The sequence below is a fragment of the Dermacentor andersoni genome, chromosome 1 (genome assembly GCF_023375885.2).
Source record: "Dermacentor andersoni chromosome 1, qqDerAnde1_hic_scaffold, whole genome shotgun sequence".
In the NCBI taxonomy this organism is placed as follows: domain Eukaryota; kingdom Metazoa; phylum Arthropoda; class Arachnida; order Ixodida; family Ixodidae; genus Dermacentor; species Dermacentor andersoni.
In genome coordinates, this window is record NC_092814.1 from 26,722,784 (window position 1) to 26,740,566 (window position 17,783).

General features: G+C 50.5%; 1 pseudogene; it reads left to right on the plus strand.

Annotated features, from left to right (window-relative positions):
* The first annotated feature begins 491 nt into the window (after positions 1-491).
* On the plus strand, positions 492-669 carry LOC126546414 (U2 spliceosomal RNA; annotated as a pseudogene).
* Positions 670-17,783: the final 17,114 nt, after the last annotated feature.

A 17,783-nucleotide genomic window follows, 5' to 3' on the forward strand; every position in this document is an offset into this window, starting at 1 on the left:
TGATCATAGCACCTAGTTGCGGCCTCGAGCCGCGGCGGGATCATTGCTATCGTTGCAGCTTCGTACGTATGTTTAGCACAGTCCCAAAGGATGTGAGCTCGAAATTTTTTCGTAAGTTTGCTTAGTGAATTCCGCCCATGATCTGCAAATCAAGGCGTGAGTTAATCAGACTTAACTGATCGTACATTGAAGCGCAATCGCTGGCGCTCGCGTTTGATCGGGAATGTAGTTTGGCCTAGTTGGTGTTTACTGCATATCATATTGACCGCAAATAAAGACGGGGACAGCGGAAGAAAACACATAAACGACACGAGTGGCACGGGTGGCCCGTGTCATTTATGTGTTCTATTCTGCTGTCCCCGTCTTTATTTGCGGTCAATATGATATGCAGCATCCTTACGGGACCGCCACCACGGGAGAGCGCAAGGGAAGGAAAGAAGATACGCGAACGCTTGGAACGCCGACAAAGAGAGGCCAGTGCGAACGTAGACATGGCCGACGCGGGTCAAAGTGTAGTATCTGTTTAATCAGTTAAATATTGCATACGGCTGTATTTGGGCCCAACATATTAAACTTATTTTTGGAAGTTGGCGGAGCTCTTGAAGCTTACTTCACCTCCGCCGCGGGTGGCCCCGCTATTGCGCTATCTTCGGGATTGGCGCACGGTTCTTGGTCTACAGACATCGATCCGCTGGAAACTAACCATACACAGCTTCGCTGTAAAAATTATCCCATGCTTTTCCCCAGGCAGCAATGTTAATTTATGATAACCCCCAGTAAACTGAACCTGATGCCACCAACGCTCAAAAATATAATCGGGAGCACGCACAATGTTCTGGCACACCTTGTGTGATGATGCAATAGTTGTGCGCAAGGTGAAGTAAGGTAATTAATTAAGAGAAAGTGAGGCATCCACCCATTCTTAGCAATTGCTACAAAGAAAGGAAACCCATACGGGTTCCTCGAAAGCAAAGCCTCGTAGTTAAAGTAGGATTCGTCCTCGTACGGGACTCGAACCCGGGACCACCTCCTTTCCGGGGCAGCCGCACGGTCATCTTAGCTAACCAGGCGGCTAGAAGATGGCAGGGCGAAGTCGAATTTGTCAACAACTCGAAGCAAAGGCCAGAGTTCAACGTAATGCTTCTTCAGAGACCCGTAAGGTGGAGACAAGTAATTAATTAAGAGAACATGAGACATTCAGCCATTCGTAGAGATTGTTACAAAGGAAACCCATACGGGTTCCCCGAAAGAAAAGCGTCGCAGCTGAAGAAAAAGTAGTCCGGGTCCGGAACTCGAAGCCGAGCCCGCCACCTTTCCGGGGAAGCCGCTTGGAGGAACCCGTATGGCTTTCCTTTGTAGCAATTACTACGAATGGGTGGACGTCTTATTTTCCCTTAATTACTTCTATCCACCTAGCGGGCTACCGCAGAACTATTACGTCAAACACTTTCTTTTGCCTCGAGTTGACAAATTCGACTTCGCACTGCCATCGGCTAGCTGCCTGATTAACTCAGATGGTAGAGTGGCTGCCCCAGAATAGTAGTGGTCCCGAGCTCGAGTCCCGGACCAGGAAGAACTTTTCTTCTACTGCGAGGCTTTTCTTTCAAGGAACCCGTAGAGGTTTCCTTTGCAGCAATTGCCACGATTAGGTGGATGTCTCATTTTCCGTTTATTATTCACTTCTCTCCCCCTTGCCGGTTTCTCCAGCACTATTATGTCAAACTCTTGCCTTTGATTCGGATTGTTGATAAGTTCGACTTCGCCCTGTGATCTGCTAGCCGGCTGGTTAGCTCAGATGGTAGAGCGGCTGCCCCAGAATGGTAGTGGTCCCGGGCTCGAATCACGGACCAGGAGCAATTTTTCTTCAACTGCGAGGCTTTTCTTTCGAGGAACCCGTATGAGTTTTCGTCGTAGCAGTTGCTACGAATGGGTGGATGTTTAATTTTCCCTTAATTAACCTTGTGTGGTTTATCGTACCGCTGACGTGTCCATTGTAGGGCAGTTCTTGTCTAATTTTAAAAGCACAAGGGCACATCTGCGTACACACGTTTATGAATTGCATCTGCGTCAAGAAAATATGTCCAAGAATTCGGAATTCCTTTATCAGAAGCGCATACTGCACCATGAATATTCTGGTGGTATTTATTTAACGGCACCAAATTAAAAAAATAAGACCAATGTAAATTTTTCTCACATTGTTGTTATCATTCGAGTGTTCAGATACTAACCTCTGGATAAGGAGTAATTCGAGCAGATGTGTGCGAAATTAACAAAGCTACTTCAATTACCTTTTCAAAAATTTTACCTTAGGTGGCTAAAGCAAATCAGTAACTTGGAGCCTCGAGATTTTTCTAGCTGAGCGAAGACCGTTTTATTAAATATGCTCCTGTAAGATCTACGGGAACAGCTATTACGCTGTAGTAATCGCACCGCTGGCACGAGTTGTTGGGGTCTCGGTGCTGACGCCCGTTATTGCCAATGGGTCGCAAGCCCCAAGGGTAGCGTTGGCCTGGCGGCCTGGGGCACTGGAAGCATCCGAAGGTCCCGGCAAAGCAAGAGAAGACTGGTAACAGAACAACTTGTTTATTCTAACATAGTAAAAGAGCGGCTGGTCAGGTCGACCGAAGTGGAGAGACGGGAGAGCACGTAACTCAACAGTACAAATCGGAGCCTCTCTCCTGGCGTCCGGGGGCAGCTGCTCTTATACTCTCGGCGTCGCGGGCCAGAAGGAAGGTCACGGGATGAGCCCACGCGACGGCGGAGCATGAGCCCACGACGGCGCGCACGGTCGAGCCGAGAGACATGGTGAGCCGAGTGTAGTGACGCATCGCCAACCCGCCGACGGACAAACCTGCTGGCTCCTCACTTGGGGAGCTCCGCCCCCCTGCTGCCGCGCTTTGACAAGCGTGGGCACACACACACACACGCACATACGAAGACACGTGGCACTGAAACACGCCTGGACACGCTTGGCGGGGAGGCGTTGCGGCGGCGTCGAACTTGCCAAAATGTCTGCCGCTTTGAGCGAAGCCCCGGCGTCCGTTGCATCCGCGCCGGCATTACCGCGCGTTGTAGGCGAAACGTAACAGACCGCCCCGCCGGGGGAAGGAGATCCCGATGGTCAGGGGACTGCATCCGCTGTCCGGAGGGATGTCGCTCGATGATGCTCATAACCGAAGTCGGGCGTCCTTTGGCATTTCTTGAGCGTAGCGCACAGAGAAGGCCTCGTTCTCACGTTCACGTTCACACAGGACACTGCAAAGTGACTTCGGGAGAGTTGACATTTTTGTTCTCGTTTCCGGCAAGCGTTAGAACTACGCCGAAAGTCAACCGCTCAGTCAGCAAGCACGGCACAACCCTCACTAAGCCCTGCCAGGCTCTTTCCCCTTTTATACTGCTGCCTAGTTCCTTACAGTAGTTTAGCAGCACTCAGAACGCGTCCATAAATCGGAAAATTGCGCTAGAAAGCACATCATCACTTTGAAACACTACACGAAAGCAATAGGTTAAAAATCCTGCCTCAGGAAGAAAAACATCAGTAACAAGCAATTTTGAGGCTGATTCCCACGTTAGGGGCTTCGACTTAAGCCATCGGCGTTACCGTTGAGACTCCCCTTTTTGTAACGCACCTCAAAGGAATATTGTTGCAAAGCGAGGCTCCAGCGCAGGAGGCGGCCATTTTTGGGAGAGATGGTCTGCAGCCATTGGAGAGGGCAGTGATCCGTCTCAATGATAAACCTCGAGCCAGCTAGGTAACATGACAATTTCTGAACGGCCCACACGATACACGCACACTCTTTCTCGGTGGCGCTATACGCCTGCTCACGACTCGTCAGCTTACGACTAGCATACAGGACGGGGTGTTCTACTTCTCCATTTTCCCGTTGGCACAGTACAACGCCCATGCCTCGCTCACTAGCATCACACTGAACAACGAACCCTTTTGTGTAGTCGGGCGATCGTAGCACAGGCTGGCTTGTTAGGGCGCTCTTTAGGGCGCTAAATGCTCTTTCCTTTGTCTCATCCCAGACGACTGTTTGCGGCTCTGTCTTTCTTAGAGCATCCGTCAAGGGAGCCGCGATATCCGAGTACCTGGGGATGTACCTCTGATAGTAGCCGGCGACACCTAAGAACGACCGAATATCGGTCTTCGTGCGCGGTTGCGGGAAGTCTCGCACAGCGGCCACCTTTATTTCAGAGGGGCGGCGACGACCCCGACCAATCACGTGTCCGAGGTAGACAACCTCGGCCTGTGCTAACTGGCACTTGGGAGCCTTGACTGTCAAGCCCGCATCGCGCAGGCGGGTTAGCACTGCCCGCAAGTGCGCCATATGCTCAGGCCAGGATGCGGAGAATATCGCTACGTCGTCTAGATACGGTAAAGCGAATTCTTGCTGTCCCCGCAACACTTTATCCATGAGGCTTGAAAAGCAGTATGGCGCGTTCTTCAAACCAAAACTCAAAACTTTAGGACGGAATGTCCCCATTGGTGAAATGAACGCCGCATACCTACTAGCCTCTTCTGTAAGTGGAACCTGCCAATAACCCCTGACAAGATCTAGGGTGGAAATAAACTGAGCGCTACTCACTCTCTCAAGGCGCTCCTCGATGTTAGGGATCGGATAAATTTGATCCTTAGTGATGGAATTAAGCCTGCGGTAGTCGACGCAAGGACGAGGTTCCTTGCCCGGTACCTCAACTAAAATCAAAGGGGAGGTATAATCACTCTCACCCGCTTCAATAACACCGAGCTGTAGCATTTTCTTTACCTCAGCCTCCATAATATCGCTCTGGCGGGGTGACACCCGGTACGCCTTGGATCGTACTGGCTCTGGGGAGGTAAGTTCTATGTCATGAGTAAGGACAGAAGTCCTACCAGGCCTCTCAGAGAACAGACCTTGAAACTCTTGTAAGAGCTGGTGTAGTTCGGTTTTCTGCTCAGGCGACAGCGATGCTTTACTTATTAAGTCACTAATGACTTGATCGGTGTCTTTCCTGTTCGTCACTGAGCCTAGTCCCGGAAGCTCGACCGGAAGCTCTTCGGGAACGTTTACCATCATGCACACCACTGCTTCCCGTTGCTTATAGGGTTTGAGCAGATTACAGTGGTAAACTTGCTGTGCTTTCCGCTTTCCTGGCAGACTCACCACGTAGTTAACGTCCGATAGTTGTTGAACAATCCGTGCTGGGCCCTCCCACTGCACGTCGAGTTTGTTCTTTAGCGATGTGCGCAATATCATGACCTCATCGCCCACCTCAAAACGACGGGCGCTGGCTGTCCGATCATAATAAACCTTGGCCCTCTGCTGGGCCTCTGCCATTGCTTCACCTGACAACTCCTGTGCCCTTCTTAAGCGTTCGAGGAGCTTAAGCACGTACTCTACCACGACTGGGTCGTCGCCCCTGCCTTCCCATGATTCTCGAAGCATGCGAAGCGGAGATCGCAGCGAGCGACCGTACACCAGCTCAGCTGGCGAAAACCCCGTAGCCGCATGCGGCGCGGTCCTTAATGCAAACATCACTCCAGGCAGACACAGCTCCCAGTCAGTTTGATGTTCAAAACACAATGCTCTCAACACGCGCTTCATGACGGAGTGGAGCTTCTCAACGGAATTCGACTGGGGGTGGTGCACTGAGCTGTGTAACAGCCTTACCCCGCACCTTTCGAGAAAGGCTGTCGTCAAAGCGCTAGTAAACACTGTGCCCTGATCTGACTGGATTTCTGCAGGAAAACCAACTCGCGCAAATATGGACAGTAGTGCATTGACTATCTCAACTGAGCTGAGTTCTTTAAGCGGCACTGCTTCAGGGAACTTTGTCGCTGGGCAGATCACAGTCAAAATGTGTCGGTACCCCGTGGCTGTTACCGGCAGAGGTCCCACTGTATCAATAACGAGCCGTCTAAAAGGCTCCGTAATGATAGGTACCAACTTCAACGGCGCCCTCGATTTGTCCCCTGGCTTGCCCACCCGCTGACAGGTGTCGCATGTCTTCACAAAGTTATCTGCGTCCCGAAAACACCCTGGCCAATAGTACTCTTGCAAGAGACGGTCCTTAGTTTTCTTAACTCCTAGGTGTCCGGACCACGAACCCCCATGCGACAAGCGCAACAGATCCTGACGATAGCATTGAGGCACGATCAGCTGATCGAACTCCACTCCCCTGCGGTCTAGATACTTCCGGTACAGGACCCCACCTCTTTCCACAAAGCGAGCATTTTTCTTGGCGATACCTTCCTTGACAATGCAGCGTATGTTTTCTAGGCTGCCATCCTTCTTTTGCTCGGCTATCAAAGCCGACCGGCTGACTTTTAGCAACCTGTTTAGTCCGTCTGACGTAGGCGCGATGAGCAAATCTGGAGACAGCTCTTCTAACTTTCCCGTGTCGGGATTTTCCTCTCCAGTATCTGGTGCCTTTAACGCTACAGGCTCAATTTTATTCCTTTCGGGCGTGCTCTGAATACCAGCTTGCTGCGCCTCTGACCCTTTCTCATCGTTCAACAACGTCGGTCCCGCAACTACCGCCTTTGCAGCGAGCTCCCGAACCTTCGATCTGGTTAAGGCCTGAACGCTAGCCTCACCAAACAAAAGCCCCTTCTCGCGCAGGAGGTGATCGGACCTGTTCGAAAATAGGTACGGGTACTGGGGGGGCAGCATAGATGACACTGCGGCCTCCGTCTCAAGTGCTCCGAAAGGTCCTTCAATAAGCACTTTTGCTACCGGCAGACACACGCTATGAGCTTCCACTGCTTGCTTGATCCATGCGCACTCGCCCGTGAACATATCGGGTTCTACGTAAGAGGGGTGAACTACATCCATTGTAGCTGCGGAATCGCGAAGCACTCGGCACTCTTTCCCGTTCACGAGGAGGTCTCGCATGTAAGGCTCGAGAAGCTTCATGTTCTCGTCAGTGCTACATAAAGACAAAAACACGACTTTTGTTTTTGTTTCTGGACACTGCGCCGAAAAGTGACCCGGCTTCTGGCACGTATAACAAACGCGCGCTTGCCTCGTCTCGAACCGCTTTCTGCGTTCGGCTTCGGTTGCCGCCGTCTCCGTACGTTCGGTCGGACTGCTTTCACTCGCATCCGCACTACGTGTATCCCCCTTTGCTCTCATGGGTGTGAACTTCGGCCTCTCAAACTTGGAGCCAAATTCACCCTTTTGACCGTCCTTAGCTCCGCGAGCCCGACGCGTCACAAACTCCTCGGCTAGCTCAGCGGCTCGAGCCACCGTACTAACGTCTGGCCTATCCAAGACCCAGTACCGCACGTTCTCAGGTAACCGACTATAAAACTGTTCTAGCCCGAAACACTGCAGAACTTTCTCGTGGTCACCAAACGCTTTCTCTTCTTTGAGCCACTCCTGCATGTTTGACATAAGCCTGTAGGCAAACTCTGTATATGACTCACTTCTGCCTTTCTCATTTTCCCGAAACTTCCGACGGAACGCCTCTGCTGACAGCCTGTACTTTTTTAGCAGACTCGATTTCACTTTGTCGAAATCCTCTGCCTCCTCTCTCTCCAAGCGAGCGACTACGTCGGCCGCCTCGCCGGGTAGCAAAGTGAGCAAGCGCTGTGGCCACGTTTCCCGAGAGAACCCCTGCTTCTCGCACGTTCGCTCAAAGTTAACCAGGAACAAACCAATGTCCTCTCCAAGCTTAAACGGCCGCATCAGGTCAGTCATTTTGAACAATACTCGTTCTCCTGCACCGTGTGCCTGACTTCCATTACGAGCGCGTTCCATCTCTAACTCGAGACGCTTAATTTCCAAAGCGTGTTCGCGCTCTTCTTTTTCTTTCTGTTCTTTAAGTTCACGCTCCTGTCTCTCTTTCTGTTCTTTAAGTTCGCGCTCCTGTCTTTTTGCCGTCTCCCTCTCCTCAATGGTCTCAAGGCATTCCGACAGCTCGTCATCCTCAGCTTCTAACTCAAGAATAGCCCTTAGCAGTTCTGGTTTTCTGAGTTTGTCTGAGACATCCAGACCCAACTCTCTTGCAAGCTCCAGCAATTTCGGTTTGCGCAACGACTTCCAATCCATGGCTGCTCTGAATGCTGCTTTCTCTACTGCCTACTATTGTCTTGCCGCAAACTAACCCGGCAGCAACGACAACCACAATTACCAGCTCTGTTTCTGACACTAACAAAAGCCTGGCAAAACTCAGAAGAAGAAAGTCCCGCACTCACCAAACCTCGCAGCCAAGAATTCCGCGCAGTCGTTCCGCTGCAGGCAACCAGTCATCACACAGGGCTCGTTGCACTGCTCCCGGATGGTCGTTGTGCTGCTCAGCATACAGTCAACCGCATCTCTTCGCTGCTGGCCTCCGTTGTCGCGATCTCACCGCTGGCAATCAGTTGTAGTAATCGCACCGCTGGCACGAGTTGTTGGGGTCTCGGTGCTGACGCCCGTTATTGCCAATGGGTCGCAAGCCCCAAGGGTAGCGTTGGCCTGGCGGCCTGGGGCACTGGAAGCATCCGAAGGTCCCGGCAAAGCAAGAGAAGACTGGTAACAGAACAACTTGTTTATTCTAACATAGTAAAAGAGCGGCCGGTCAGGTCGACCGAAGTGGAGAGACGGGAGAGCACGTAACTCAACAGTACAAATCGGAGCCTCTCTCCTGGCGTCCGGGGGCAGCTGCTCTTATACTCTCGGCGTCGCGGGCCAGAAGGAAGGTCACGGGATGAGCCCACGCGACGGCGGAGCATGAGCCCACGACGGCGCGCACGGTCGAGCCGAGAGACATGGTGAGCCGAGTGTAGTGACGCATCGCCAACCCGCCGACGGACAAACCTGCTGGCTCCTCACTTGGGGAGCTCCGCCCCCCTGCTGCCGCGCTTTGACAAGCGTGGGCACACACACACACACGCACATACGAAGACACGTGGCACTGAAACACGCCTGGACACGCTTGGCGGGGAGGCGTTGCGGCGGCGTCGAACTTGCCAAAATGTCTGCCGCTTTGAGCGAAGCCCCGGCGTCCGTTGCATCCGCGCCGGCATTACCGCGCGTTGTAGGCGAAACGTAACAACGCTCTCTGAAAGCATAACTCGGCAGCTCTAGAATAGCATTTGCAACCAAACTTATGAACGCATCACGCATGTAGAGAAATAGCGTTGTCCTCACTGCGCATTCTCCGAACGTTATTGGGTTTTTGCTGTTTGCGTGCCCTTTGATAAGATACGCTGCGAGTATAACACTCATAATTTTCACGCACGCTAAGAAATATTGGTGTGCAACATGGCGGCCCCCATGGCTCTCGCTTCAGCATGAATTCTCGTCATGCCTACGCTCTCACTCTCGTTGACCCTCACTAACTATTCAAATTAGCTTGCGCTTCCTCTAAGCTCAACTGAAACGTTAGGTATGAGCGCATAGCATGTCCAATGCCTGAGATCGTTCAGCGATTCCATCGTCCATAGCCTCACGAGACGCGTCCGCACCAAGAAAGTCATATTCGCATATGAACAATAGGATGGTTGCTAATGGATTGCCTTGACTTGGTTACGTCTGGCACGAGGCACCAGACGACGCCCTGTGTTCTAACGTCTTCCTTACGTTTGCGCTACCGTACTAGAGGTCCTGAAGGGACGCACACCGCTACTTTCCGGAAAGGTGCTTCCGTTTAAGGCACGTAAGGCGACAAACGCTATTCTAAAACTGTCTACTGACGCGGAAAAAGAACGCCTATGACGTCGACCTCACCCCGCCCAGCCTTTCGTAATGTTACCATAGTCATCAAAGGCATGGCTCCGGATTATTTGCGCCCAGTCCGATTTCGCTCTTTATTCACTTTGTTTTTTTAAGGCAAGCTCTTTCAAGCTTTAAACAATTAAAGACCCATTCCATCCTGTGAAGGTGGTTGGACAGCGAAGCTGCGGGGGGACCACCATGTACGATATAGCGACGAGATAAACAGCAAAGTTTCGCAAACATTTTATTTTGTAACAATCGTCATCACTGATTTGTGATCACTATGATATACATCTAAATTTTCACTTTTAACCGCAGAAACACTCTTTGCCAACGTAAGGTCAATACACGTCCCATGCGTGGTTGTTGGCTGAGTGGCATAGGTGAAATGCATCAACAAACTGGCAACAGGAAACTGGCAAACAGGAAACACGTCACAGCTAGAATTAGTCCCATCCGCATCAAGGCAAACTCGTGGGCGGCGAACTGGACAAACCACCTGTTTTGTGGCTTGGCCGACGGTGTGACGAGTAAAAACACGTCAGAAATGCTTGGACCGACGTCAGATTTGTCAGGAACGTTTATGTAAACAGTCAATTAATGGAATTGAAAAGAAAAAAATTTGGCACATTTCGGCTTGTGTGGGAATAGAACCGGGACCTCTGGGATGCGAGACGAGCACGCTTCCCCGACGCTGCGGTGGCTCCACGGTTATTACTTACATAGTGGGGTATGAGCCATTTTTGATGATGACAGTTTTTCCTCGCACTTTTCTGTCCGCCGACATGATTGTGCCGCTGGGGCGTAGCGGTGAACAGCTTCGCTGTAACATATAGCAGCGAACGTGTGCAGCCAAAATCTTCCTGGGCCGCAGCTAGACGCGCTGCAAGTCGCAATAATGGTGCAGATTTAGCATCTCGCTGGCATCATGACAATGCGCTGGCGCCGAAGGAAGGCAGATAAGGAAGGTGAGCAGCTAGGCAGCTCCTATACGGAGCCGTGCCGATGGTGATGGCGCCATCGTGACGAAAACTGGGACGGCGATCTTGACGTCTATGGCGCCTTTCTTTCCGCGTCAGTTTCTTTTACAAAGAGATAATGCTTCAAACGCAGTGTCATTTGTTGTTGTGTTGTTCATTTAAATATGGGTCACGAACTCTACATTCCATTCAACTCCGATGGTAGGTGTAAGCAGGGAAATGCAGACATACACCCTTACACACACAATACGCACGCACTGATATGCATGCACGCACAGGTTCGCATGCGTGCATGCTTAAAAACGAACACACACGTCCGCACGCTTACACATTAACATGCGCCCATGCATGCACCGCAAGCACGCAAGCGCAACCACAGCTGACACACGCACGCACACATGAACTAACACGTGCATACACACGTACACACATGCACACACGCTGCAAGCGCGCACAGATGCATATACGCACTCGCGCGCATGCAAATACGGAGGCACACGCATAGTCATACGCGCACACACGCCCATAAAAGCATACGCACGCACGCGCTCAAGACGCGCACCCGCACAATCACTTTCTCTCCCTTCTGGCTGCCTCAAATACCTGCGCTTGCAACCTGGCTGGATGACACTCCGTCTGCCAATACCGTCCCAACGCCCCCTCCAATAAATCGCTTCACGATTTAAATTCCTCGTCTTTTCATGTGAGCGTTCCCTCTTTCGCGTGATCGCAGAAGTATTTGCTCCTTTCGTGGGGCTTCACCCCCCTACCCTGACCATAATACAGTATTAACGCAGCACAATCTTACGACTAAGTACCGCCAAAGCAAGTGTTGCTTCAAGTGAGTAGCCTCTCAGCGACAGCTGTCAGTTCAAACTTGTTGATACTTGGCCGATATTTTGAAAATATTTTCCTAAAGATTGTGCCCTGAGTTACGCTTGTGCATTACCATGAAATTGAAAGAATTTCTGAACATGAATGCAGGGTCGCGTCACGCTCGCAATTGCTTGCCGTACACAACATTGTTTGCCTATCTGGTAATGCATTGTGAAATGCCAAAGCATGCTGGATAGGCGGTTACCTGAAAAATATGTCTCAGTGTTTCCATCAGAACGTGGAATTAGCCTGATTTTTTTTTACAGCGAAGCTGTATATGGCTAGCCGATTTGTCCATTCGTCGCATATGTACGTCGAAAAGTCCTCCGGTGCAACCCCATGCGCATGCGCGAAAAAGAAGAAGAGATAGCAGCGTGCGATTGGCTGCGCCAGTAGTGACGTCGTTGCTCCATACTGAAAGAAATTCAACAAGAGCGGATACTCGGCGAAAACTGGCAACAGGAAACACGTCACGGCTAGAATTAGTCCCATCCGCTAGTTGACGCGAGCATCGGAAAAAAATAATGTCATGTGAACTTACAGACAACGTTATATATTTTTTGTTATTCTTTCCCGCTAAAACTAAAAAGTATAAAAAGGTAATAGGAGGTGAGGGAGGGGACGAACTCTTGATTGCAACATAACAATCGGGAAAAAAAAGGCTGGGAAGGCTGGAAAAGGCGCGTGCACTCGGGCAAGCGCCCTTTTCTAGCACGACTGCAAGAGGATTGCATCCTTCCTGTTGGAACGGTTCGGAATTGAGTGCTACACTGACGTCAATGTGCCGGCCACGCGCACCGGTCGCGCCACCGGTAACGGTCTTGCCAAAGATGTAATCTTTGGCAAGAACGTGTCTAGCATGGCAGTACAACCAGTCGCGGTGTACCACAGTGACCACAAAGCTATGATCAACCTGATAACGAATAAGAAAAAATAAAGACAATAACAACCTCGAAGGTACGTGTACGCGTTTTATTCAATCAATATTAAACATTTAAATTGTGGGGTTTTACGTGCCAAAACCACTTTCTGATTATGAGGCACGCCGTAGTAGAGGACTCCGGAAATTTTGACCACCTGGGGTTCTTTAACGTGCACCTAAATCTAAGTACACGGGTGTTTTCGCATTTCGCCCCCACCGAAATCCGGCCGTCGTGGCCAGGATTCGATCGCGCGACCTCGTGTTCAGCAGCCCAACACCATAGCCACTGAGCAACCACAGCGGGTTTTCAATCAATATAGCAGTCATCATATATATCAGTATAGTCGTCAATATATTCATCGCAATACAGCTTCGCTGGTTATGTTTCGTCACAGAGTGGAAGGGCACTAAATTTTGTTTGCCCTGTTTAAGGAAACGCAAGGGCACTCCTTACATATCAACGTATTTCTTTCCCGATGTTAGTTTCTTGTATTTGTAACCTCATGCCTCTCCGATTTTCTTAGTTTTTGTATTCATAACTAACAAAAATGAAAAACAGTTGTATAATTCTTGCAGTGCATTTTCTGGTGCAGGTACTCACGTGTTCACTTGCTGCTGAACTGCTGCACCTGTTTTGTTTTTCTTTTCTTTCCTTTATCTTTGTACGGGCACCCGTACGGCAGTCATTTCGCAGTATATAGAACTGCAACGCTACCAACGCGCATATATAAAATCACGCAGGATGGAGCTGAAGCAGTGATCCGCCTCGCACGAACCTAAAAAGAAACACTTGGACCGAAGTAGCGGTTTTCGCTCTAGAGTTGGGCGCTAGATGTGACGGCGATTAAATTTACGTGCTAGGATATGCGAAGTTCGTCCGTAACAATTGCCTCTAGATTGAAGTTAACGGGGGAACACTTGGCTGAGACACACACACAAAAAATACTTCCCATAAGGCGCGTTAGAACCTTAAACCATTCTTTTGTTTAGTCATACCGCAAGAGGCACACTTATTATTTGTTCATTGTATACTGTCAAGTGCACTCACCTCTCAGCAACCATTACTCAATGCCAGGAGCGGGAGCATTTTGCATGCAGCCTATGCAGTACAGGCTCAAATCGGGAGTTAGACTGCAAATTACCAGGTTATGGCTAAGCGCATATATAATGTCCGCTGCCACTGGCGTGGCTCCGAGCAGTTCCCCTTACACCTCGATAAGACAGCCAATGCTTTGTATATTCTTGTATTTTCTGTAGTTATACACGGCGTGTGGTGAAGGCCTAATTTGTTGCCGCAATCTTTCAGCCTGATATCTATTTTTCGCTTTTGAACTAGGATTGCAAGCAGAGGGAGGAAGTTAGCGAAGTTATTTGCATGTCTGTCCCATCAATGTATTTGTTTTTACTTTTTGCATATACGTTATTCTACATCTGACGCTTGTGGCAACCGTTCATCGCTATTTTCCAATACATGAACACCAACCAGCGCATAATCAGCAAGGTAAGGCGTATAGCTGACAAGCTAAGTGAGCAAACATATTGCCGAAAACCTTGGCAAGGTACGTGGAAGCACACTGAACTGTTTTTAAAAGCTTTTGTGCAAAAAGTAATAACGAGGCGCCGCTTTCCTACATAAAATGTGCAAAAACGTGCTACCTCAGGGCGCCGTCTACCTTTTCGGATACCACGCTAGCAGACGAAAGCATAAACGCGTGACTGCGCCGTCTAATTTATGTCTTTATTTTCATTCATGCAGCGCAAAGTCCACTAAAAAAAGGCTGGAACACTTATACCTGCGAAAGAAACGAAGTATTGCGTAATTCTGATTCATTGGTGGACACCCTAAAGCAACGCGACGCATATCAAAGGCGCCGTATAGCAGAGAGGTGTCCACCTACTACCCGAGTAAATTAGGGTTTTGCATTCTGTTGCCATCTGAATGCCACTGCATGCCACGGTAACCTGAAACTACCATTATATTCAGCAGTAAAGCGCCAGGCCAGATATTGAGCAAGCGCGGCGGTTGCACGCAGGGTTCTAAAAATGCCCCGCGGCTGGGAAGGGCAAATTTGTAGCGCACATTCGCTGCGTGGTTGGACACGCAGCAGCCAGCGTCTCGCGATCTTCTTCGTCCTCTCTCTTCGGTTATCCTTCTGTACCAATATATATATATATATATATATATATATATATATATATATATCATGAGAGTCTGCCGGAATCCGGTACTTTAACAGGCACTGGTACGTTGAGGACGCACGTACGGAGCAAACGTTGCTTTATTTCATACCCTTTGGCCGGTATGTATATATATATATATATATATATATATATATAGATATTGCCACAGAGAGCTCTATGCCAGTTACGAGCACTCTCGTGAGGCACCTTTCCAAGCGTCTCATCGCTAAAACCAATTACTCGTCGCATCGCCATTAGAAGAGCGCCAGCAACACCTCGCGCATGGCGATACAGCGCGTGTCTCCCGTGCACGCGCTCACGGCAGCGCCTGAGTCTGCCGTCCAATGAGAAGCCACGGCGTGGCTCTTGGCCTTCGGGGCGCGTGAAAAGTGCGTTCGGCGGAGAGACACGGTTGACTGTGGAATAGGCTCCTGTTAACTCTTCTTTTAAAGTGTGTGAATGCTTATTATTGAGCTTCCGGGCACAAGTTCGCCCACAATAAACCAGTGTGTTTAGTGTGCTTCATTGAAGAGTGCTACATTTCTGGTGGAGGTGCGGGGTATGATTGGAAGTCCCCAGTTCGTAAGAAAACGGAGCCGCGACCCTCAGCGATTGGAACCCAGGGAACTGACTCCAGTACACCAGCGCACAAGCCGCCGCATCCGAGGAGACCCACCCGAGTTCGGACCACTTCCTGTTGCTGCAGCAGTGCAGGCAACAGTTACCAGCGACGGTGCAACCATGACCAGCCCAGTGGCATCGTCCCAGCTCATCGTGTACCCACTACGCACGCCCGAGTCCTTCAACGGCGATACGTTCGAAGATGTGGAAGACTGGTTAGAGCACTTCGAGCGAGTGGCAGATTTCAACGGCTGGGACGAGACACGGAAGCTTCGCAACGTGTACTTCGCGTTAGAAGAGTCAGCGAGGACGTGGTACGTCAATCATGAAGCGACGCTATCTTCATAGAAAGAATTTCGGCGACAGCTGCTTGCCACGTATGCCAGCACCGATCGGCGAGAGAAGGCAGAGCACGCTCTACAAGCCAGAAACCAGCGCACTAACGAGAGTGTCGGCATGTATATCGAGGACATGTCCCGTCTCTTCACGCACACGGATCCAAACATGACCGAAGAGAAGAAATTACGCCATCTGATGCGTGGCGTTAAGCAGGAGCTGTATGCAGGACTCGTCCGCAACCCACCACACACTGTTGCGGAGTTTCGCACCGAAGCGACGACCATAGAGAAGGCGCTGCAGCAGCGTGCCCATCACTACAATCGTGATGTCATCAGCGCACCGGCCGATATCCTGCCAGCAGGCCCAGGCAGTAACACCGAAGCACTAAGAGAACTGGTGAGATCAATCGTAAAGGAGGAGCTTCGAAAGCTGCAGCTACCGGAAGCCACGCCGACAGTTTCAACTCTCGCCGCCGTCATTCGAGATGAAGTTCCCCACGCCATTCTGCAGCCAGGACGTGAGGAACCGCCTGTTCAGCATGACCAACCACCACCGGTACATCGCGTGCTAACGTACACTGATGTGTTATGTCAGCGGACCGGGCATAGTTCTCCATTCGCGACCCCCAGCAGCCGCCAGCCGATTCTGCGCAGTGGACCCCTTCTAGAAGAGCTGAGGCCACGAAAAAGTGACGTGTGGCGTGCACCCGACCGGACGCCACTCTGTTTCCACTGCGGGGAAGCTGGACACCTTTACAGAATGTGCACATATCGCAGAGCACGCGGCTTTACGATAAGTGCGCCTTGTCCCCGTAATGGCGAAAGACCCATCGAAATTCAGGACTACTAAACCCGACAACATGATCCGGCTGCTAGATACCAACACCAGTCACGATCATCAACGTCTGCACGCTACCGATCACCAAGTCCACGGCCATCCTCGATTTCACCAAGGCGTCGTTCACTGAGCCCACGTCCGGAAAACTGAAGCGAGCGACCTGTAGAGGCGAGGCCGCTGACGTTCGAAAAAGCCAAGATCCTCCGTCAAATTTACCGATCAGCCGCGACGAACAGAAGCGGATGAATCAGATAAGTGAACAGAGAATTTCTTCAGACTTGCGCATTACAATAGACGGTCATGAATTGAGTGCATTAGTTGACACAGGTGCCGATTATTCCGTCGTAAGATATGCACTCACCAAGGAATTGAAAAAAAGTTTTGATGCCATGGAGTGGACCCCAGATACCTACGGCTTGCGGGCATCTCATTACGCCCCTGGGCGAGAATCGGAATTCGGAGTTTTTCTTACGTCGCTGATTTTGTCGTGCTACCAGAATGTTCGAAGGATGTAATACTCGGAATGGACTTTCTCCTAACAAATGGTGCCATAATCAACCTGCAGAATTCTAGCGTGTCATTTTCTACGAAGCAGGCTATAGACATGCAAGAGTCGGAGGAGCTAGAACACGTTGCCTTGCGGGTTACCGACGATGACGTAACCGTGCCACCACGATGCAGCATGCTGGTTCGCGTAAGAAACGAAGCATTCGACGAGTCGGAAGGTATAGCGGAGGCCAACGTCGAGCCACTGTTGAAAAAAGGTATTTGCGTAGCACGAGGAATGGTTCAACTACGCGATGGGTGTGCTGATGTATTGCTGACGAACTTCGGAAGTGAATTTCAGCACGTCGCAAAGAACACAGCCATCGCCTACCTGCACAGCGCTACTGCGGTCACAGATGTATGTAGCTTAGCGTCAAGGCCGCCTGCTGTCCATACTATGCATGACGCCGTAACATCAGTTGCGATCAACCAAAGTCTGACGCCAGCCCAGAAAGAAATGATGGAGGACCTTATAAATGAATTCGCAGAATATTTCTCCACCTCGTCAAAGGTACGGCGCACACCAATTGTTAAACACCGTATAATAACAGACGAAGCGACCAGGCCAGTATACCAACATCCGTACCGATTGTCACCGGTTGAACGAGAGACCATAAAGAGTCAGGTGCAAGAAATACTTGAGGACGATGTCATTCAGCCATCAAACAGCCCGTGGGCGTCGCCCGTAGTCCTTGTGAGAAAGAAGGACAATACACTGAGATTCTGTGTTGATTACCGGAAATTGAACAGTGTGACCAGGCGGGATATATACCCCCTTCCCCGCATGGATGACAC